General features: G+C 35.7%; 1 protein-coding gene across 2 annotated transcripts in view; it reads right to left on the bottom strand.

Moving 5' to 3' along the window:
• Positions 1-24,326, bottom strand: part of WWOX (WW domain containing oxidoreductase) — a gene marked incomplete at both ends in the record, with an annotated part of 530,600 nt that overhangs the window by 501,577 nt on the left and 4,697 nt on the right. The window lies entirely within an intron of this gene.

Raw genomic sequence — 24,326 nt, 5'->3', positions numbered from 1 at the left:
TGATAAAACATTTTCCTAGTCAGAAATAGGTCTCGGTAACAAAACAGATAAAATTACCTGAAATGGTGAGCCACACACTTCAGTACGCTAACGCTACCTGCAGTCTGACTACCTGTAGTCACCTGGACCCAGCTTTTAAGAACACATATGAAAAAAAGGTAGACATCTCAATTTGAGCATGTCTTTGCACAAAATATATGCAATTATTGTCCCAAAGTAGACTTGGGAACTTCAAAAAGCATACTCAATTCTTCTGCCTTGGTGTCTTCAGCTGCTAGAAGTGCAGGATTATACTTATTCCTTACTTGTGTGACTGAAGAATGAGCCATACGGCAAGATTGCAGAACTATTATGCTTGGCAGCATCACACCAAAAGCGATAGAGTATTCTAAAAGTGAGGTCTGGGTTCTTTAGATGCACAGTTAGCCTTTGATTCATCAATCTGAGGACCACCTATGGCAGGGGGATCATCCAGTGGGATGTGAGGGAGTAAGAATCAAAATCACATGGAGGTAACTACTCCTTTTTCCGACCCAAATACCACCCCATCTGTAGAGCACTGCTGCACAAAACCAGTGACCAGAGAACTATCCCAGTGTTAAACCATTCCTGGGAGTGCGTTGTCAAGCTCAGTCATAGAAAATGAGGTTCTACCTAAGGAGACCTGTAATCTACATGTAGGCTTTATTATCCACACACTTTAAAACCTTTACTAAAATTTTCCTCAAATTATCTGTGTAAAATCAACTCTGGTTTTGCCCCATCATCCACTGGTATATGGAGAACAATTTTTCACAATTGTTCTCATTATGAATAATCCATCAAATAGCATGCAGCTTTAATATATTGGTTACAGTATCATAGGGCTAAACGGGTCACTGGATATACCACACAATAGAGATAAATTAATCCATGAAAAATTCCCTCTTTTGCATAACTCACTGATATGACAATCTGCAAACACATTCTTTCTAAATCTGAAAAAAGTGGACAGACAGTTCACACTTTGCTGCAATTAAAGTGCAGTATAAATCTACATCCCCAGTTTTTTTTTTCTTTTATCCATAGAACAAAGTTTCACAGCAAATTTCTGAACAACTGTACACAACTTTTTTTTTGCAATACTGTTAACCGTTTCTTCCCCATTCTGAATTTAGGCACTTCATTTCTCCTTTCTAAAAGCAGACTTCAGATTTCAGATTAATTTCATCTTGTTAATTTGGGACTGTACTGCAATTTAATGAGATCAGTTCAAATTATGAAACTGTCTACCAAGAGCTGCAACTCCTTCTACCTTGACACCATCAGTAAGCTTTGTGAGTATGCTGTTTCACTGTTCACCACATTAATGAAAAGCTGCATAGAAGCTGGTCCAAGATAAACTTAATTTAATTGGAAAAAATCTGTGCAAATTTCTACGAGGAGATGAGTTTCTAGGAGTACAGACGGCCCATAAAAAGTGCAGAGAACTGAGCCAGAAACTGGGTTACTATCAGGGGTGAGCTACTACATATTTGTGACGTATTCAATAGTATCACTGGGTGCCCATCTGCATAGAGAACTGTAACAACAACCGAAATTACGCCTCTTTCAGCTAGATGGAAATGTAGCTTAATGAGTTTCTATTAGACAAGCTTAAACTAGAAAATGAAGAATCAAACTGAAATGCCCAGCAGTTTGAGTATGTGAAGAAGTCAAAGAGAGTATTTGTTTTAGCTTTATGACATTTAAAGCATGTTCATGTTTTCCTTTTAAAAATTGTTTACCGAAAAGCCTATTAAGATGGGCTGTCTCACTTCCAAAACACCCTGGAGCAACAAAATTCAGTTACAACACAAGACATAACTTACATTATAGAAACAACAGACACCAAGACGAATTTATACTGTTTTTTGCAATTACGTACTTAAGGTATTTAAGTCCAAGCAATTTTCTTGTCTCTCTTAAAGCCATTCATTCTACCAAGCAACTTTAATTACCTAGGTAATTCATTGCATGCACATGAATTGAGCTACAGCATATGCAAAGATTTCCCCTGTTCCTAATTCCACTTTAAGCATATTTAACTAGAATTTTTCATGTAACTAATGTAAGACGTTGTACCAGAGTACTATTAGCTAGCTGTATGCTTCCTGTTTTGCACAAAAAGCACACTTATTTTGACCAGCTTATCATATTATTAAAAACTAGTCCGAATGCCTGGGAATACAGTTTTTCTACTGTTATACAAAGAGCTAGAGCTGACGGCCAGTTTAATTAGCTAAGCATGATGATGTTTTGCTAACTACCCCATATCACACAGTGCAAAATAATAAATTCCATGCCATTCTCTGGTACAGTTAATGACTTGATTCTTATTATACACTAAACTGAGAAAGACTAAAATCTAAGCAAGTTACATGCTGCAAATTTAGTTAATTTTAATACCACCTTGATTTTTCCCTGCAGACTTGGAGATCAGTGTTAAACACTCCTCTTTAGGACTTACTCGCTCTTTTCTGGGCTACCAAAGGATGATTCTTCACCCTAATACAGACATGTTCTGGATCTTTCCATGAAACTATGTGCTTAAAAAAAAACCCTCTTTTCAGAAGATTTTAAAGCAGCAGTCCATCCTTCCATTCAAAATACTGCCACAGGTCAGGTGCTGATGTGTTTCCCCATCAGACACATTTTAAACCGCTAACTCATTCATAACACCTTGCACTGTATTTAGGACATCTAGATTTATGCAGAAGAAAAACAAATCCAGGTACCACACACCACATAGAGGTTCCAATTCAACTACTGAATCACTGACTATAGCTAGGGATCCTATACAACCACTTGATCTTTCTATCCCTTTGTGTGGAGCATAATTCACAAGGCATCTTTTCAGACCATCTGCCAGATGAAATATATTGAGGTAACACAATGTCTTCTTCATAGAGCTCACTGGGGTTTAAGTATGATCTACCTACCAACTTTCTCACTCTTGAGACTGCAGTATTTTTACATATATCCTTAAAAATAAATTTTCATAGACCTGAAAATCCTCATTAAGCAGTACAATTAAGTACCTTTACAGTTTAAAAACCAACTACACAGGAGCTTAGAAGAGTGAAACATCTAACTGAAACACCTGAAGTAGGAGTTTGGAAGCACCTCAGTATTCAAGTCCTTTTACAGCTTTAGCGCCTTGTTTCTTCTGCAAAAACTAACAATTCTTTCCTTCCCCAGTGTCACATAACTTAAATAGCTGGGGAGAAGCTTCTAGCAGGGTGGAAAACTTCTTTAACGGACTCACTGTGTTAAACTAAGTTTGCCAACAACATTTGTTCTTCAGCAAAATATAGCCACGTTTTCAATATACAGTACATTTTAAAACCTCAGCCCAACACAAGGATTGAGTATTTAAAGTACAAAATTACTTAAAGTCTGTAGAGAAAAAACTTGCCTATCTATAAAAGCTACATTGAATCAAAATCCAAATTGAATGTGGCTTCATACACCGAAGTTAAACCACAAACATCATGAACACCCAAAGAGTAAAGTCTTAAAAAGAATCACAGTAGGGTCAAAGAGAAAGAGAAAACTAAATAATTAGGTTAAGGACATACATAGGAATACATAACAACACCACAAGGACATACAATTAAGGAACCAGAGCAACCTTACTTCTACCCACAAGACCAACTCTGTGGACTTCAAAAGAACCAACGATTTCTTTAAAAATTCACTTAATCTGAGACTGCAGCCACCAATATGCTCTCCAACAGTGACACAGCCATTTCACAATGAATGAACATTAACAGCAATGATACTAGTTTCTTTTCCATGAAACAAATCCTATCCTCCAGTGGTGAATCTTCCCTGTACCACAGTGCTAGGGTATTGCAGCTGCAGAGCTATTTAACCCAGGCAAAACAGACAGCTCAGCCTCCTGCCAGCAAGAACCATTGCCATGTACATTCTGCCTAGCTGCAACGGCTGGCTAAGGGTGTAGACCGCTGAAGGAAACTGTGCCCAGCCTCAACGTATTATTGTTCTGTGCTTCAGTTTTCACATTTCAAAGTGGGCAGCTCAAACAAAGCTGCAAAACTTTAATATCTTCTTACAGAAAAATCACACATTAAGAAAGCCACATTAGAAAAACAGCATAGGATAATACACGTGAGCATCAAGGACAGCCAATAACAAAGACTAAGATAGAAACTTCCCCCAAATGTGACTGAAGAACAATATGCTTAAATAAGGTACAATTTGGAAAAGCAGTCATGGTATATTTGGATACTCTATACAATACAATGTTGAGCAAATGTTTTATAAATCTAGGATAAATTTCAAGTGATTGCCCTGGAAATCTCAGGCGAGAAGACTGTCCTGAGTGGCTTTTTTGCTGATGCTGCTCTAGCTGAATGAGCTCTAATCTGACACTCAAAAGTGACAATCCTGTTTAAGAAGAATAAAGAATAAAACATACATGAGAATAAACATTATGGCACAGCTCTCCACATCAGCAGCTAACCTAAAGGGCTGCTAGCAGAACTAACAAGTGCATGGCATTTGTTTCAGACTTCAAAACCCTTCAGACCTTTACTTACAACATGCTTTTCATAAAGACTCAGAAATTAGCACTTAATTTCATTCTTCATCTTCTGTGATGATTGTTCAATTCAATACTCTCACATTCGTGTCTATCTGCAGTCGACTACTACCAGTAAATTTTGGGACAGATTTTCACCTAACAATTAATGAGCGGTTAGCATCACTCAATTAATGCCAACTACATTGCATCAACATACACCAGATGAGTATATGGCTCTGTCAAATGGTGCGACCTCTTCTATAAAACAGAGAAAAGGATTCACTGAGTGGAAAAGTAATTCAGCAATTACTTGTTTAAATAGACAGCATACAGTCCATTTATCATTGGGGGACATTTTGTAAAGAATTTGCATCAGGCATTTACACATTTTAAAACATTCCTTTATTCCAAATAAAAGAAAGTTTGAATACACAAGAAATTCAAAAACATTTCAGAAAATTTCAGAGCAAGTTTTCTTCAGCTTCTCTACCTTCTCTCAAAAACTCCAAGATGCCTTGGATCTGTCATTACAACACATTTGAAATGCAAGAACGCTATCTTTCTTTGCAACAGCTTAGTCCTCAATTTAAAAGCCTACAGGGTTTGTTCGCATCTAGTTTCTTCAAAATCATTTCTTCCTTTCTCTCCACTGATAGAAGAGCTCTGGAGGCCCTGAGAGTCTAAAACATCTTCATGGGTGCTTGAGTAATGATTTAAAGCTGTCATGAGTCCAAGACTTCCTTGAGCCCTACGTCACAGGCAGTTTGAATGTAAACTAAAAGGGAGTCCAAAAGAAAACCTTCTTCCCTTCCACTACAGTAAACACAGCAAGATCAAGTAAGTGAACAATTCCTGTGGAATCGGAAATGAAAAGCATTAGCCTACTGGTGTTACATATTTCTGGCACTTCATACACTGACAGATTATTTATGGACTGTAGAACCGCAGAAACCAACTCAGATTTTGTAAGCGCAAACGTGTATCACATCACTAGAAGTGTGTATTACTTTCATTGTTATGTTCAGGTTTTTCTTCCACTCCCCCACTTAGTTCTCAAATTTTTATGTTGCTTTCTGAATTGCAGCAAACATCTATTGGGTTCTTATAAAAAGACAGGTGCCTCATTTGCAGAATGAGGAGAGTTAATTTTCAGAAGGAGGGGTGGGTGGAAATCTTTATATTTTCTTTTAATATAATATGGGTAAGAGTCTTGTACAAAATCATTCCTTGATAAACTAGTAGCTGGAGGAGCAATTTCTTTTCTGTATATGGTATTATGATATTGCAAGTAAAAATCCAACTTCCAATGACTAGGAAGTTTTCTATTTGTACAATTTGGTTCTTCTTGGGAAGCATCAATAATTTTATATAACCCTCATAAAGTAAAAGCAACAGCTTTTTAGATTAATTCTGCAATCCAGAAAACACAAAACCTTAATTAAAACATTCTTGGCACCAAACATAAATTAAAAACTACCTTCTGGCCTCTTTCACTCAAGGGCAGTATAGCCACTAGTTCAGGAGTTTGCATGACACATTTAAACTCTGATAATTTACAAAACATGCAAGTTGAGAACTTCCTCCAGGCAGAAGTGATACAAGGGAGAATGTAAAAAGAAGGATGCTATTTCCCTGGGTTTTTGGTCTCTCGCTCCAAGTTCTTTCCAGAAAAAACAAACATCTCGGACACTTCTTTTGAACTAAGTATAGGCCAATATGTAGCACTTCAGTTTTACTTTGGTTTAAGACCTTTGGGAGAAGAAAAGTATTCTCACTGCTTGGCCAGTGTATTTCCACAATACAAATCCTACACCTTACGTAGAAAACCTATGGCATGCACAGAACCGGCAGAGTCTTGGCAGATTTAAGTCAGCAAGCAACAGAGTATTCATACATCTTTTTAAAGCCTTAACACTCTGGTAAGGCACAACAATTTTTACTCAACCATCAGAAAGTTCATCTGCAATATTTGACCATCATTCAAATCATACTTTTTATTTTTTTTTTATTAATGCAGAAGCAATAAAAGCATCACAAAAATATTTTTCCGGGTAGAAGATGTTGCTCTCTTCAAACACCCTTTGTTTTGAAAACAAAACTGTATGTTTTTTCCTGGATCAAGAGTAAATTTGAGCTTTGGCTAAAAAGGAAGGAAATCAGAAAAACCTTAAGAGCAGAACCCTGACACAATATACAATACTAATACTTTTTTAAAAAATGCAACATGTAACCTACATGAAATGCAATTTAAGCCCAGTTTTATTACAGAGTTGTGAAAAGGTTAAACACTGAAGAACTTGCAAAAAATCATCTTTGTAATCCAAACAGACTCTCATCCCCACTGCTGCATCTCAGCAAACAGACTAGGTGGTTTTTGATTTTGGGGACCCATGACAACTACATATAAATGGAAAAGAGACTTGTCTCCTAGACATCACTAGGTTTATTTCAACTTGGAAGACCTAAACATCACTGACAGTGAATCAAATCATCTTATTCAATGCTTCCTCAGAAACAGAATAAAGCAGATTCAAATATGCTGAAGATAAAGTGATGAAGAATTCAGAGTTAAGCAAGCTCCTTTTCAGACTCAAATACTGCAACAATGATGTGTGATTTAGAGATGAATCTTCCGCAACTAAGATTGTCATTGCCTGTGCTGGTGGTTTAAGGGTACAACACCCAATATATCTTTCACATGAAATGATGGCAGCCATATGTAAAACATCACATCATTGTCAAACTCATACTTTTCAGAGCCCAAAAAGCATCATGCATTCTGTATCAGGATTGCTTGGCCACATTCACTCTGTTTCAATATGTTTTAGGATAAAATCTTAGAGATTCATTATTCAGGTCACTCCAAATGCGAGTTTTCAAGCAAATAAAGCACCAAGATTTTTTAAGAGACTAAATTTAAAATAAGCAGTTCACATGAAATGCTAATGCTGCCTTTGTTTCTGTGTGTTTACAGGCACATGGTAACAACACATACTGATATTTTTCATTGAAAAGTTTGATATTATATAAAAGATACATCCTGCCTCTCCCTTTGTGTGTAATTTGGACAAACGTGTTTTTCTTGGAGCCACGAATCACAGAGAAAGCCAAGCAAAACAAAATAAGATGACTAATGCACTCGTTCTGTTTTAAATCTAACCAACTGAAAAATACGCACTCATTACACATTACACTTCTTTGCAATATACTGTTCTGGGCAAGGCAAAGTTATTCTAAATAATAAGTTGCCTTTGTCACTGACAAAATTCAAGACATTCTGTTTCTTCTGAAGGGTTCACAACACTGAACAAATATGAAAAAGCATCCTTAAATTAACATGATTATAAAGATCTGTGACTCATTGTTCCTGTGAAAAATTAAAAATGCATCATTTGAGGCAAAGAAAGCTAAATCCATAACTGAAGACCCTGCAAGCAACCAAAAATATAGAACAGTAACTAGATCATGCACATACATTACAAATATGCCACAAATAAGAGCCACAAAGTTGCAGTCAAATCTGACACCTACTCCAGTTGCACTGTCCAAAGACCCTTACCAACTCATTTTAAAATGCAGTTACACACGACATGAGCAAAGCTTGGACTTCAGCCCTCCCAGCTCTGTTAAAACCTAACACTGATAATTATCTCAGCTATCTAAACGCACGGCCTCGCAGCGGATTCAAACCCACATTTCCTACCCTCTATGTTGCACAGGTGCTACTATGCAATATCTCGCATATATTGCGGTCTGGAATTAACCCTATTGCAAGATGCAGGATATTAAATATAGAGCCAAGCTACATAAGATGTCCCATGATAAGACCTTGTTTTAGTTGTGTAAAGGCAATTCCTGCCAATTAACAAACATCTGCCCTTACAATACATGCAGATGATTACCTTGAAAAACCATGGTATTGAAATAAGTTAGATATTCTTAAAGAACCTTAATTAAAACATAGGGGGAGACAGAACCAAAACTGAAGTTTAATACTAAACTGTACAGGTCATCCCAATCAAGACTTTTTTTTCAGTTGCTAGGTCATGTAAATACAGACAGGTCCTGCCAGGTGCCTGAATAGATTAACAGTGGCCAGGGGTTAAGAGTGAAGGGAGAGAAGGAGAATCAGAGATAAGAACTGAATTTTCAGTGAAATCCCAGTTTTATCTTCCTTATCTACTACTTGCATTAGATGTACATCAGCAACCAAAAATACCAGTCAAAAAGAATTCAGACATGCATCTTCCACTTCAACTAATCCCAAAGCTCTGGTTAAATTATATATGCTCCTTTAACAGGAAGAAAAAAAGGCTCAGCTTTCCTGTTTCATCTTCCCTTTTTTCATCTATTAAATGATAGGATCATACTGCAAAACCCTCAAACAAATTTTTGCTGATTATTTTTTTTAAAGTGTATTGTATCAGTCCAATGGACATTATAAGAGCAGCATTTTACCGATACTAAAGTCATTTGCAGAAATTAACGCAACCATTCATATCTTCACATCACATCCGCAACTGAAGACTACTGTTTCAACTATTTATTCTGTGTTTCTTCAAGCATAGAATAAATCCATGTTTTCTTTTGATTGTCTTTAAAAATGACAGCATGGCTTCTTGCAAGTCAGTCAGCCAGTTTTCCTAACAGAAATCAATTACTGCACTAAAAAAAAAACAAAGTTTAGCATGTGGCTTTATAATTTAATGTTTAAGGAGAATTTATTAGAGAGATTATTCTCCTGTCTGCATATAATTTTTTTTCCTTTGTAACACCTAACATATTATGGGAGAAGATAGGCATCTGAATACACAGCAACTCAGCACACAACTTCACATTTTCTAGACAAAAAATAACGTTTCTACCTAAAAGTGTATCTACATGTATTACCACCAAGTCAAACAAAGGGAGTCATATACATCTTAAAAGAAACCTGAGCTAGCAACTTTGTCTGAAAATGAGCAGAATTCATTTTAGACTGACTCATATTCCTAATTTTAGTACAAAACCTAAATTACTCTATTCAGAATTGCGTATGTTTATATTCATAAGGGATAAAAAAGTATTTTGTTAGACTACAGTTATGTTAATACACTAGTTTTGTTTTTATTGCAAAATAAATGCTACCAAAATAAACATTTAACTGAAATCTAGAGTAGCAGAAAACAATAAATCTCCCCACAATGTAAGTCAACATCAAACCAGCATCTCGATGAAACCGAGATCAGATCTGAGTTGCCAAATTTGACATGACATTTAGGGCACACTGTTTCCCAGTAAGTAAACATTCCTGAATGTTTAGTCACTATGGGATAAGTGACCACTTTTATTTATTTAAATAAAGCCAGTCTATTTATAAGTATCATTAATTGAATATATTATTAAGGAAATATATAATGACATTTTTGTGCATGTTACTGTAGCTTCATCATTATTTTATAGGAAAGCTGAGGCAAGCTAAAGAGAAGCAGTGGCAACAAAACTCGCAACAATCACATATGCCAAAAATTAGGATTTACTTAACATTAGCAGCAAGTATTAAAGGCCAACAATAAAGAGACTCCAGTTTCTAGCCAATCCACATACCCTTGAAGGGTTTGTGTTCTGGAAAAGTGGTAGTGGAGGAGCATTCATAAATCAGATAGTCAGTATCAACTAGGTTTTGAAAGCTGTTTTGAGGGGCATATATTTTTTTCCAAGTCATCCCCAAAACTTTGGTGCTTTTTCCGCCCCTCCCTTATTGTTGCTATCTTTAACACATCTTCTTAGACAAGCTTACTCAAGTGACCAGAAAAAAGCCCAGAAAATTTTAAATTTATCTTTCACTGTCTCTCTCTGGCTTTGTTTTTTTTAATCAGATATCTTTTTTTAAAATGTTCAAAGTTCAGAGAAATGGGGTTGGCAAACTCTGCTTCTCTAAAGCTGCTCTTTGCATCAGCAGTAGCTTTAGGCAACACAACAGCTTTTCCCACCAAAGCAAAAATGGAAGAAAAAAAGCCAGAAGTTGTCTAGTTTCTTTTCATGCACGTTTCTGTTCTTCTGTAAGCCAGCAGTATCATAGGTTTCTGTGCTGCTGAGCTGAGCCCTAATTAAACGTAACAAAAAAAAATTAGTTGCATGTTTTGAATCTCCTTTTGGCAAGTACAACAGTGCAATGTTAATAAAGGAAGTAAATTTAATAAAGAGAAATACTTCATCCAAGGCAGAATAATTAAAAGACATACTGTGCTGTCAGCTAAAGTGCTAGATCCTCTACACTTTAATCTGTAAGTTATTTCATGAGAAATACTCAGTGTTATGCAAAGATACCAAGAAAGTACTACAACGTAAATTGGATCAATCTTTTTCTTAAAACAAACTTGATATTTATCCATATCAGTTACACAAACAGTGAAAGATTTTTAAATGTATACTAGACATTTTACAGATAAATAATAAAACAAGGTTCTGTCCTAAACAGCTCACAATTTAGGTTACAAAAATAAGATGTCTTAGAGAATCAAACATACACAGCTAGGTCCTGTTCTAAAGAGCTCCCAGTTTGTGTCACGGTGGAAAGGAACAGATGAGCAGGTCGAAAATTAAAAACACAACTTGATTTCTGGCAGTCACTACCCACCTCTGTCTTTGGGCAACATGAGGTAAGACAATGTGTTTAGTTAAGCAGCAAAGGAAGATTCTAATACAAGAGTCATTTCAGGATCCTGTGAAAAGAACTGAATACAGGGAAGATGCAGTTCATTGTTCTTTCTAGTGCAAGCAAATAAAAACAGCAGATAAGAGACAGCTAGAAAACGGTGAGATAACAAGACATGCAGGTTTGGGAATTTATACAGTCTCGGGTTACTTCCTTAAATTCTACATTTTCTGGATTAGGTGGTATTCAGGATGGGTACCAATCTCCCAAGTTTCAAAACTGGCAAACCTTTTGGGTGTGCTTTAAACTATGAAGGAAAGAGGGAGATGGGGAGCTGTTACGTAACTCAAATGATCCATCATGTGGTTCCAACATACAAAGTAAGGCAGGAAATGGAGTTCTGAAACAAAAGATGAAGAATAAGAAGAGTATTACTAGAAAGTGTTAACAAAAGCAAGGAGAATGGAAAACAAGCAAGAATTAGGAGTCATTAAATTATAATGTACGGCCATGGGGGGCGGGGGGAAAAAAAAAAAAAAAAAAATCAAAGACCTCTTTGCCACACTGTCAAGAAGGGCATGAAAACATATCGTGCATCTTCTCACACCACAACTAACATATATTTCTTTAGATGACATTTAAGGTCTACCTGCTAACAGCTGGAACCCACCAGCAACCCACCCAAGAGCTCAATGACAGCAGCCTTCTTAAGCAAACGACCCATTACAGCTGCACGTTCTATACCAATTTTTTCTCATCTTCCAAGAAGTTAGACCTTGCCAGTTTGGGGAAGGGGATGTTAAATCCAAAACTATGTACGCCTACAAAACTTTACAACTGTAAAATAGGAAAAACTGGCAGGTGAACAAGCATATTAAATGTTTTCTAAAGCTTACTGGTTTTGTGATGATACTGTACTCTAAAACCTTGAGTCATGATTTGCAACATTACTGTGAATTCGGTAAAAAGCATTACTTCTACTGATAGCCAGAATCTAGTGTTGAACACTTCACTCAACATTACTGTACAGGCTGTACAATTCCCAATCTTATATTCAGTCTGTCATGTGTGTAACAAGTTCCCCAGTTAAATGACCAGATCTTAGGTTGTGTGTAAAGTCTAGTAAGTTATATTTATTAATCAAATTACATCATATACCATTATGAAGCATATCTCTGCCTTACATTCTAGATGCAAAACAAAATGTTATGTAAGAGACAAATGTTCAAAATACCAGATACAAAGACCAGAATCAGGAAGTCTAGGTCTCTATTCCTTTGACCATAGATTAGATTCAGAAACAGATCCAGTAAGACACCTTTTCACAGATCACAATCTTCATTCACCAAGGATGCCAAAAGTGTGCTGCCAAGTAGGTCAGGCACATTTTTATGTACTCATCACATATCTTAGTAAGGCACAAAATAGTCAAGTTTCTCTCAGAGTTAAAAATCCTTCAACAAGAGTTAGTTTTATACCCATCAGCAACTGCTCACAGCTGGATACAGACCCAAACAAATAAAGCACATTTTGGAAAAGCTAAAAGCCTTCTTTACTCAATTCTAGTTCCCATATTTTCTATTGCTGCTAAAGAATTAGAATAGCTTTCAGAAGAGTATACTTTTTATACTGTGACAGAACAATCCACCTCTCACTTTAAATTGGAATATGGACACAATCTGTAAACTTAGGTCAGTTACTGCAGCTATATGTTGCTCCATATTTAAAACAAAACTAATCTGGCATTTCTTAAAATCTTAAGTAGCATAGTTTAACATCTATAATGTACAAACCTATAGAAGCAAGAAAAGCTGCTCATGTTTGCCAATAGCGGAAGAGGAATATAACCAGAACATCTCACAGTTCCTGGATCTCTGAATACACAATATAATATTGTTTTCTTCAGTTTGGTTCTGTTAGAGGAGAATTACAGATGGTCCTCACAAACTTTTTAAACAAACAGTGAATTTTTGCACAAAAGCAGCTTTTTGACTAATCATCAAAAGAGGAAAATGCCCCACAAGTTTTATGAATTCGAGTTTAAATATAAAAAATAAAGAAAAACAAATTAGAGAATACACTAAAAAAGCTGCCTGAATAAAGAGTAAATAATGAGGACGCAAACGGACCTTCTACAAAGATAACATAACCTGGAAAAAATGAAAAATTTCTAAGCAACATCCATTTTTCTGAACCTCAAGTCACAGTGCATGCAAAAGATTTAAAAAAATATACCCAAACTGAACTGTCATAGTTTCTTGTTCACACAGATGTTATTACTATCAAGAAAGTACGATAAAACCAGAAAGCCTATCTTCACTTAGTTTTTAGTATAAAGGAGACACTAACTAAGAACAGGAAGTTAGAAATAGTGACCAAGGTAACTACTTAAATGAAGAGGAGAAGAAATGTAAAGCATATTACTGCAAAACTATTCATATTTCAAAACAGCTGGTTTGTAAAGAGCTTTCTGAAGCAACAGGTAAAGTACTAAAAGCCACCACGTAGAGGTACAGCAAGAAATCAAAACCAGCTAGATGTTACATGAACAGAAAAACAGATGTTATAGCTGAACAGAAGGCTACAAAGAGCTCACATATTAAATGGAAAAGCCTATAAAAGAAATGGAAAAAGGAGTAGAAATAAACAAATCTTTCCCTCACAGAAGAAAAATAAAAACAACAGGAAGGCATAAGACTTAGTGTGTGGTCAATAACAGAACTAAGAACTGCAAAGATCATTAATTAAAAAAAATACAGGAAGACAAAACTACTGTTGCTTTTTATGGTCTTCCTTTGAGAATTATTAAAAGAATGTGACATTTGATTGTTTATTTTCCTAAGTCACACACTGTCTTTTAGAAAGGTTTGCATATTGTAGACTTTAGGATGAATGCAAGATTAATTTCTTTCTCACAGTACTATTCCTATTCTGTAATTCAGGCAAAATTCTGGCCTCACTAATATTGAGGTCAGTAACAAGACTCCTGTTAATCAGGTCAAGATTTCAATGTTTATCTTTCCAAGTTCTTACCTGCCTCCTCTCACTTCCTTCTTGGTAGAGATTTACTGTTTCAGACTTGAGTTTCAAAACCTTATAAATCCTTGACACAATCAAGCATGACGAGCTTGAAAGGGACACAAGATACTGAAATCCTTTCTTCTTGTCACTCTGCACAGGTATAGACGCTACGAAATTTTCTGCTGGTAAGCCAAAAACATCATATCCATTTATGTATACCTTTATGCCGAAAATGGATTTGACAGTATGTAGAAAAGTCACTACATATCTCAGAAGATACTGCCATTAGAAGACAGTACACATTTATCAACTTTTTCTGTCCCCGCCATTTAACAAGCATTCCAAAGAAATACAAATGTACAGTTGAAACTATTCAAACTCTTGCAGTGCCATTAGCTTTCAAAACATGAAGACACAAGATGATGCAGAGAGTAAGTTCTGTGTTGCAGCGAGATAGACGATCACGCAAAAGGTCTTTTCATCTCTGGACTGTGAAATATGCATAAAATAATAAAATAATGAGAAAACCTTTGTGAAATTAAGTATTTCAAAAGACAGAAAAGTGACTGAGGTATGTTGCAGCCCACTGAAATCTTTTTTAACTCTTAGATAACAGACAAGAAAATAAGTACCACATATGAAGGTTCCTGTTCCACTAGTATGTTACTCCCCTGTAAAAGCAGCACCTGAAAGTACAAACACAGGCATATAGCTCAATCCCATCCTTTGTGAAAAGATTCCATTACAAGTAGTAATCATTATTGAACCTTTTAGCCCAGATGTAATTTCTTACATGTTACAACAAGTTTCACATGCATTGTGAATTTCAGCCAAGGTTGATGAAGTTCAATAACTTGGCTAACCAACCATGTGTACTACTCATTACAGAAGTAATAAATAGATTCATTAAAATAGACATGAAAAAGCAGTATGAACATCTGACACCATTTCCAGCTTACTCAATAAGAAAAATAGATTACAGAAGTCCAAGAGGACCTTTTAATATGTACAATATGTAACAAGTAGACAATTGGAGTCTATGTAAAGCACAGCAATATTAGTATTCCACAATATTAAGCCAGAGTGAAAACAGAGTGATAGTACTTATGGAAAACTCAATTGCTATAACCTACCATAAATTTTCAGAATACAGCACTGTAAATTAAAGGGAATCCTCTTCTATTAACATTTTTCAAAGTTTGAAAAAAATAGCTTTTAGTAGTTTTTTAATTGTTCAAAATACATCCAGGACTAGTCCCTGACTGACAGCTACAAAGCACACAACAGAATAAGTTAAAAGTTCCACCCCACAGACACGTTCCCCCCTGTAAACTGTGCTTTCCTACATCAATTACCCAGATAACGTATTCTGGCCAAAAATACACTTCCTGCAAGAATCAGGCTCTCCTGTAAAAGCACTGTACTCCCATTCCCCAAAAACACTGGTACAACAAAATTCATTCCTACTACGAAGTTTCGGACTTCCACAAAGAAAATACCTGGGAAAAAAATTAGTGACGTGTAAGTTTGTTTTTTAAGGTGTATTTAAGTAAGAAGCAAACACCAAAGCTCCTGTACAGACACCAACGTTTTTATGGCAGGGCTACTCGTGGTTTAAGATAACCCATGCTGAGTTTGGTCCACAGCACATGGATCACAGGACTTAAAAAATTCAGTCTTTTTCTGCAATACTTTTCCCATGATTTCTTCATTAAGCAAGCAGCTTTTTGTCAAGAAAATTAATAAGTCTGTTGAAGTCAGAGTAACAATATGAAACAAACAAACAAAAAAGATAGCTGCATACACATTACCAAACTGTATTAGGCTGAAGGATGATTATTTTTTCTCCCTCACCCTCCCCACCCAACCATATTTTAGAAGGGCTTAAACCCAAGCCTTCATTGTCACTATTCTGCTGGTGAAGGATGGCATGAAAACAGTCCCTAAACACAACTGTGGTAGCAGAAGACCCTGCGGTAGAAGTTACATCTGCAAAATTATATTTTTGTTGGGCAACTTATTTTTCTCATGAAAGGTTATTTTATGCTACTAGGGCAAAGTATACACACGCTGGCTACACCCAAGCCAGACATGCCTTTCTGTTAATAATAGTGAAACTTGTGATACATAGAGCCTAGAATTCACCAAAAAATTAAAATATACATGGAGGAACACCTCTTTCATGCTTTTAAGAGCCCAGTAAATACAAAAGTATCCCATGAAAACAATCTCAGGGAGAGCTAGGACTTGGCCAACAAAAATAATCCGATGTTATATATTCTGACCTTTCTGTCTGCCTCACAATAAGCTTTGAACCCAAAACTCCATAAAAAATATCTACGTCAGTTCTCCACATGTGAAACACTTCCAGCATGAAAACATGCAACCGTGCAAAGGCTGTAACAGTGCATTCACCACAAGTTATGCTGGTTTAGCAAGAACATAAGGACACATCTCCTTAGCAAAACCCCAGTATTTCCCTTCTCTCTGCACCATCAAGTTGCAACAGAATTACATACAGAAATTCATCTTAATAAAAATAGGCAGAAGTTTCAACTTATTAATCCACAGGAATTCATGCACTTATGAAAACTAATTTTGATTCAGACAAACTGTTTCTGGTAGATTCAGGAAAAGCTATAGATAATAGGAAAAGACCATTCAAAAAGTACTGTCACAAGCTTACTTTCCCATCCCTTTTTTCTGCTCTCATATGAAAAAGGGATGCAAATAATAGACAATTACTGGAAAGCCAACACCTTGCTGTTTATTTGCCATAATAAAACATACAAGAAAGAAGTTTACACTTAAAGAGCTTTGAGAAAAGTTAACATAGGAACAGAACTAAAAAACCAACAATACAGACCATAATAGACAGATGTATTTTCTCTTAAAATTTTTTTTTTCCAATACAAACTATCCAACAACAGGCTGACTTTTTCAAGGCTGACAAAATTCAGGTGTTACAGCATAAGAAAGATTCCAAAACCATACAAAAAAATCATAAAGTGAATCTGAAACAGAGGACTATCTTGAGCCGTTCCTTTGTAGAAGTCCTGCCAGTTGTGTAACCTTTAAATACTATTTCATCTGGAAACAGACAAGAGAAATTAGAAAATAAACTTTGTGCTTTCAAAGAAAAATTGCAGATTTTCATTGAAAAGTGTGCAAATCTAGCTTAAAAATAAAGCTGAACAATTCCTTACTGACAGATTCAGACAAGCATCTGTGGGCTTAGACCACCAAACTCCATGCAATACAGTGAAAGACAATGAACATATTTAAGACAGACTAATGCTATTAAAGTGAGAGTGCTCAATGGTATTTGTAAGGGTCTGTTTTATTCCTCCCATATGATCTGAGTTTGACTTAAATGAGACCATTCACTGATATAATTAGGATTCAGCAAATGTTACCTTCTTCGTGAAGGCTGACAAAACCAGCCTCAGTAAAAATGCTGTGCGCCCCACAAATAATCTCAGTAACTTTTGCAACTAGAATTGTTCCCCATATTCACAAAATTCTTTTCTCTGCAGGTACAGAGCAGTCAATTTTTGATTTCTTAAGAAATAAAGGTGTTCTGTTTCACCACACTTTTCCTGTCTCTCCACTGCCAATAGATATAGGGCATAGTGGTGAAAGCTAGCCAGCACCTATTGATGAGACCTTAAATGATCTTCACAAGACATGTAGAGAAGCTTTAAAAGTTTAATTTTGCTCCTCTTATGGGTAGTAGCTTAAATAGCCATTACTTGATTGGCACAACAAATGCAACAAAGGTTAACCACACCTGCCTCTATCAAGGCTCTGAAGGCAGATTCTGCTTTTTAAGTACAAAAAAGATTCAGAACAATACTAATCTAGGAAGTGCTCAAACACTACTACAGGACATACAGAAGCAATAGCTCACAAATCAGGAATTCAGAAATTTTGAAGCTATGCAATATGTCACTCCCCCAATAAAACAAGCTTTTATACTTCTTTGATAAACAGAAGAAAGTAAAAAGCTACCAAAAGTAACTACTTTTTTAAAAATACAATAAAATGATGACAGAAAAACAAATCTTGGGATCTTTCCAAATTAATGTAAGTACTGTATGCTTGCTGAAAAGAGAGATTCCTAGCTTTCCAATAGTTTAAAGTTCTATTTCCACCCTGACGTATCAGACCGTAGATGCTATTAATCCCAGAATTAACACAATTAATCCCACATCCTAGACCACTCAAACTTTACTGCTTTTTTCCCAGTAAGGGAGACAGAAAAGTTTCTAGTATTTTGGGAGCAGGATGATTTAAGAGGGGTAGCCATTCTACATTGCTCATGGATGTAAAGTGTTCAAATAATGTCCCATATGAGAGAGATTTCTGAGTTAGATGCAGGTGATACAGCAAAAGGCACATGATGAATTGCAGAGCTACATAATTTGTATTTATCACAAAAGCATCACTATGTGTGAACACATAAATCTAATTATCTACATGTTACCATGATGATTAATACTAAGTAAATTATCAAGTTATCCATTGTCAAAATGCTACCTTCTACAGTTTCACAATGTTCAGTTATGTTTGTGTATATATGCAAACCCTTGCTGCAATTAACTATGGCATTTGATACTGGGAATACAGCTCATTAAATATACAATACATCTGAAAAGCTGCGTAGGCTCTATTCTGATAGTTGAGCTCAAAACAGAGTTCAAGCTCTAAGTCTCTTCCCCTGAGTTCACATACCTGATCCTCAGGTATTGGCTACACTTGTTTAAGGAGATGCAAATCAGCCATAAATCAATTTAAAAAGAAAGAATTAAAGAATATAGCTGCTAACTCTATTTTAGTAGTTAAGAAAAAGAAGTAGGTTGCTTTGCACTTCCTTTGTTTTATTCAAATGTGTTTTTGCAAATGCCATCTGCTGCTAAAATTTACTAATCATTTTTAGCTGTAACTTAAACAGACTTTCAGAGTTTAAAAACATAATGGTATGCTATAACAACTTAAAAATGGCTATCGCAAAACTTGTGTTATTAACTATGTCAAGCCGGTTTTCCACACTTACAACATAATACACCAACAGCATCATCAGGAGAAAAAAGCTATGAGAGCGGGGAATAAAACAGGAAAACTTGTTTATCATTCATAAATTAAAGGGCCAGTTATTCAAAACAACTTCTTCAATCATAAAGCAGATGTTTAATTACAATAAATTATAAGCACATTTCCCAACCTTTTGCATCAGTATGACAAAAGTTGCTAATACTGAAGTTCTGTACAAGAAATAAATGAAAAAAAGATAACTTCTGACACCAGAAGTACATGTAGACTGAAAGCTCACTGGAGCAGTGACTCATCTTTTAAGTACTGATTAATAGTACTAATAACCTAACACACAACTTTTCTCCCGGTTAAGGCATCTTCATTGCATAGCAATAAAAGTGCCAGGGGAAAAAAAAAAAAAAAAAAAATCGCATGTAACCAAACGTTAACCGACAATTATTTTTAAGAAATAATCTAAAACATTTCCACAATTATAAAATTACATGCTTTACTCTGGTAAAACATAATCAAGAAAAGCAATATAGCAAGCCACATTATGACTGAAACTTCTGGATTTTCTTAAGTATTTGGGAAAAAAAAAAAAAAATGAAGCTGCTCAAAGCCAAAAACAGTTTTCATTTTCTTGAGATAATTTGTGCTTGTTCAGGGCAACCCTCACAAAAGCAATTAACAGATTTCTTTTGACCTTCATACAGCAGAAAAGTTACAACTGCAGTTTGAGCAACGGTTTGGTTGTGATTATCAATACAGTTTTGTGATAAAATCTTTGAAAATCATTAAGAAAAACCCTACTTTGTGGAATCTGCCTGACTGCACAGAACATACACATTTTACCGTTCCACAATATACTGCAATACTAGTTACAATTTGCCACTCATGCATACTCTAGCAGTCACAATAGGTTAGATGCAACTGCTTCCAATACAGAAAACAGAACATGTAGTTTCAAGGTCATATAGCTATATGAATCTTAAAAACAGATAGCAATATTGGTACAAGTTATAGAAAACCATGTTAGCTATACAACCGTCGCCCTGATATTAAAACATAGTAATATTCTTTTTAAAAAAAATTGTTTGATTTGAGGAGGTTGCTTACACACGCAGTTGGAAATACCACATCTTTTTATAAAATTAAATCTAGAGGAACAGCTAACACTTTTTAAAATTTAAAATTCTGGCCCTAATAATTATGAACACAAACAGCAAAATTACAAGAGCATTTACCAAAAAGCAGCAAAAAGCACCAGGTCGCCTTTGTTTAGTATTTTCAAAGAGCAACACAGCCCTCTAGTGGAAAAATAAGAACGTATGACTTTATTCATACAAGCAGCAAGCATGCTAGGGAAGTATTTTCCCCGTAACCTAACTGATGTTGAGACTTTTAAAACAAAAAAACCACACACAAAATTGCACGCTATCTTTAATTCTTCACAATGGAATAAGTCTTACTGACTTTAAGAGAAAATACTGACAATTTACACTACTCATGTCTAAATGTACATAGAACAGTAAGTTCTTAAAACCAGAAGGATTGACGCAAAAAGACTGTTAAGTCAGTCTTACTACTTTTTACTACATCAGCTTTACCATGACAAAAAGTTACCTCAACTTCTAATGTGATACTCAAACTAAAATTTTGATTGAGCTTAAAACACAGATGAGAAAAAATCTGAAGAATATTTGGACTGCACTGTCAGAAGAAAAAGCTTCCAAACTAAAAAAATAAGAAAACATTTTACTAATAATTCTGGATCTGCTATAATCTCTTTATATTTTAAGGACAGAATACTTCATTAACGTTTTCCAAGTTGCTAATGAAAACTAATGAAGTGTTTATAAATCTCATTTTTAGTACAACTTTTTTCCCACACACATTTTGCAGCAATTTTAAGGACTAAGTTAAGAAAGTGGGTATGTAAACTAGGAAAGTCATACAGTCCATATTCCTAGACAATAATTAAAAGAAGGTCCACAGAGCAGACAGTCTCCCCATTTTACAGACACATTAAGAGAAGTTAATGGCAATGAAGTAACATTTGAGAATCCAGTACGTGTGATACCACTAAAACTCTACCACTGTTGAAGTTATCCAAGTATTCCCCTAGTATTTAAGCAAGCTTCCCTATTTTTCAGAAGATGAAGAGATTTTTCAACTACAAGAAAAAAAAATGTCTGGCAAGCTACATTGGATTCCCTGTACTAGATTCACAAATAAAGTCAATTAACACATCATTCCATCTTTGCTGATCTGTTTTTAACTTTGCTATCTTAAAGCGGTGTATATGGATGAATAAGAAAATAACTTCTATGTTCATCCATGTTTCAAGGGTTCCTCAGCATTCTTCAAACTTTATCTTGAGCATCCAGGAATGCAGTAATTGAAAATGCATTTTTCTGCATTTTGATAGACTGCAGTCTACCAGCTTACATGTTGATCTTTGTTCTGCCCATGTTGAAATGAAAAATTTCTCAACAAATGTACGGATACCATAAAGTTAGGTTCAAATATACCACTGAAGGTGGTATACATATACATACAATGAAAGGGCTGAGTGATTTTTTTTCCCTCATATTGAGTACAAATGCTCAACAAGTAATCATTCTTTTTCAATCACTTTTTACTTAATGGACAGCAATATTTCCTTGGAAATATTTACACTTACCTCTTAAAGAAAGCATGTTAGTGTTCTGAAAACACAGTAATTGTTTACTTCTCAAAATACTCAGGGAAGGAAATACCAGCTCCAAAATACAAGAGTTTAAAAGGAGTATCTACAACACAAAATGGAGCACAGCACTGAAATCCTAAAATAACTGGGGAATAAGCTCCGAAGTTGGTAAGACTCCGCTTGAATTAGCTAATTAGTATTTCCACATGGAGTCTCAAAGAATTGTGTAGACATACTAAAGCTCACAGGGATCTCTACATTGCAATCCATTATATGACACTGACAAAGCAATTTGCCAAAAGTCACAAAGCATGGCTAAGAGTTAAGCTAAGACTGATACATTTTAAAGACTCAGACAACAGAGTTTCAAGAAAACTTCAGGTTCTGACAATTATGTCCAAATTAATTGGACAAGAGCACTGTTAGCCAACTCCAAAGGGGGAGCACTCCCTTCACATGCCACCAAGAAGTTTGAGCCTTATTTTTCTCCATTAAACAGGTCAATCAGAAGGCATAACCAGCACAAACCCAGCTCAGATTATATCCTCTCTCAGAAGCCCTTAGAGCTAGAAAAAAAAGAACATAGATTACATAAGAAGCATAAACCCTAGAACTGCTTTCTCCTTAATCCATGTTCCATGGCAATTTGTAAGTAATATCAGACACAAAGCCTAGGATTATAGCAATATTAAATGCAACATGGTATGCAAGAGTTTTGAGTTATATAGGCGTAACACCAACTTAATCACATACTTGCTACACCATCTTCATAGCTTTGGACTCTGTATGTCCTAACCTCATATAGCAGCACAAGCCCAAGGGTTATTTCACTAATGCTCCCACTCTTCTTGGTATGCTTCTGGCCAGGGGTGATATCCTTCCCTCACCTACTAATAGAAATCAAGGAAGTGCATCTGTGTATGTGCATATATCTCTGTGCATATATGTCACAAGCAAAGAAGATCTGGTGCAAGGATATGCTCGCTTACTTGTGATCAATCCAGATTATAAACGAGAAACAAGGGAAAAAAATCTTGACAAAAGCATCTTGGATTAATCTTTTGCCATATATGAAACACTTTCAGCTCATTCAGCAAGTCTGAACAGTAGCTCTTCTGCTGAAAGCAAACCCAGGTAAATTTTAAGTGTTCTGAGACTGCACAGTTGCATACAAAGCAAATTCTACTGCTGGATGCAATGTAAAGACATGCTGTACTAAGAATCTGGAACACAAACCTTACTAGAAAACACAAATTCCTCACTGAGACAGGTAAGTACAGCACTTCCTATCCTAACTGCAATACCAATCTGTAGCAGCATATCATGCGATGACAGCGGGACATGTGCTGTTAATGCCTAAATTACAAGCTACAATAAAGCTCTACATTTATCTGACTGCTGTGGGATAACATTCCCTTAAATAATTAAGAGGTAAAGACCAAGAGAATTCAGAGTGATAAGTCCTGCTATTAACACATTTTCCAGAACGTCTCCAAGGTTTTCCATGTCCTCATAAATACATTTAAGTCAAGATCCTGCACAAAAAAAAAGACACCAAATAATTTGCATAAAGACTGTTTCAATATTGATGTAATCCCACCATAAAGAAAAATGCAAACCACAAAAGGGAACAAAAGATTAACAGTTATCTAGGAATTGTGCAGACCCCCTCATTTACCAAAAAAAATTCAGATCTAGCACCAAACCACACCAGTGGTGTAATATTTGTGACTCCTCCACAAATCTAAGCCACAGAAAAAGATACATCCCGTGCAGGTTGCTGAGTGAAACTTCAAACAGCCTAGCAAATTAAGTAGCAGAAATCCTGTCTTCTGAGAAGAAAGGCAAAGCCCCCAAGCACCAAAGCTTCATTATAAAATGAAACAAAAGCAGATAATTAGATATCTCAAATACTCACCCGCTATAGAAGTAATACTATGTTACAGATACCTAAACAAGCTGAGTGTCTAAAAGGAGTTATGAACCTGCTAGAAAATACAATTAAAAGGGATTTCAAAAGGTCATAAACGTATTTTTTTCCCCGAAAGGAGCATCAAATATGACATTCTATCACACCATCACATTCATCAAGTTGACTCAAAAATACCCTCAGATAAAGGTTCCACAGCCTCCTTTACCTGAGTTTATTTACTGCCATTATGAAGTTTTTCTGAACACTTTATCTGAACCCCCCTGCAGCCATACAAACCTTACTCCTTGTCCTAGCCACCAAGATCATAAACACCATCCCTTCCCTTTCACAGCCATCCTTTATATATTTACATAATGCAAAATGCCTCCATCAATATTTTTCTAGACAAAAATCAGCTGTTCCAGACTTGATGTCTTTCCTGTGGTTCTCCTCTAAGCTCCAA

The sequence above is a fragment of the Phaethon aethereus genome (genome assembly GCF_964289735.1).
Source record: "Phaethon aethereus genome assembly, chromosome: 13".
Lineage (NCBI taxonomy): Eukaryota > Metazoa > Chordata > Aves > Phaethontiformes > Phaethontidae > Phaethon > Phaethon aethereus.
The sequence above is the reverse complement of the archived record's forward strand: the minus strand, read 5'-3'. Positions and strand labels throughout refer to the sequence as shown.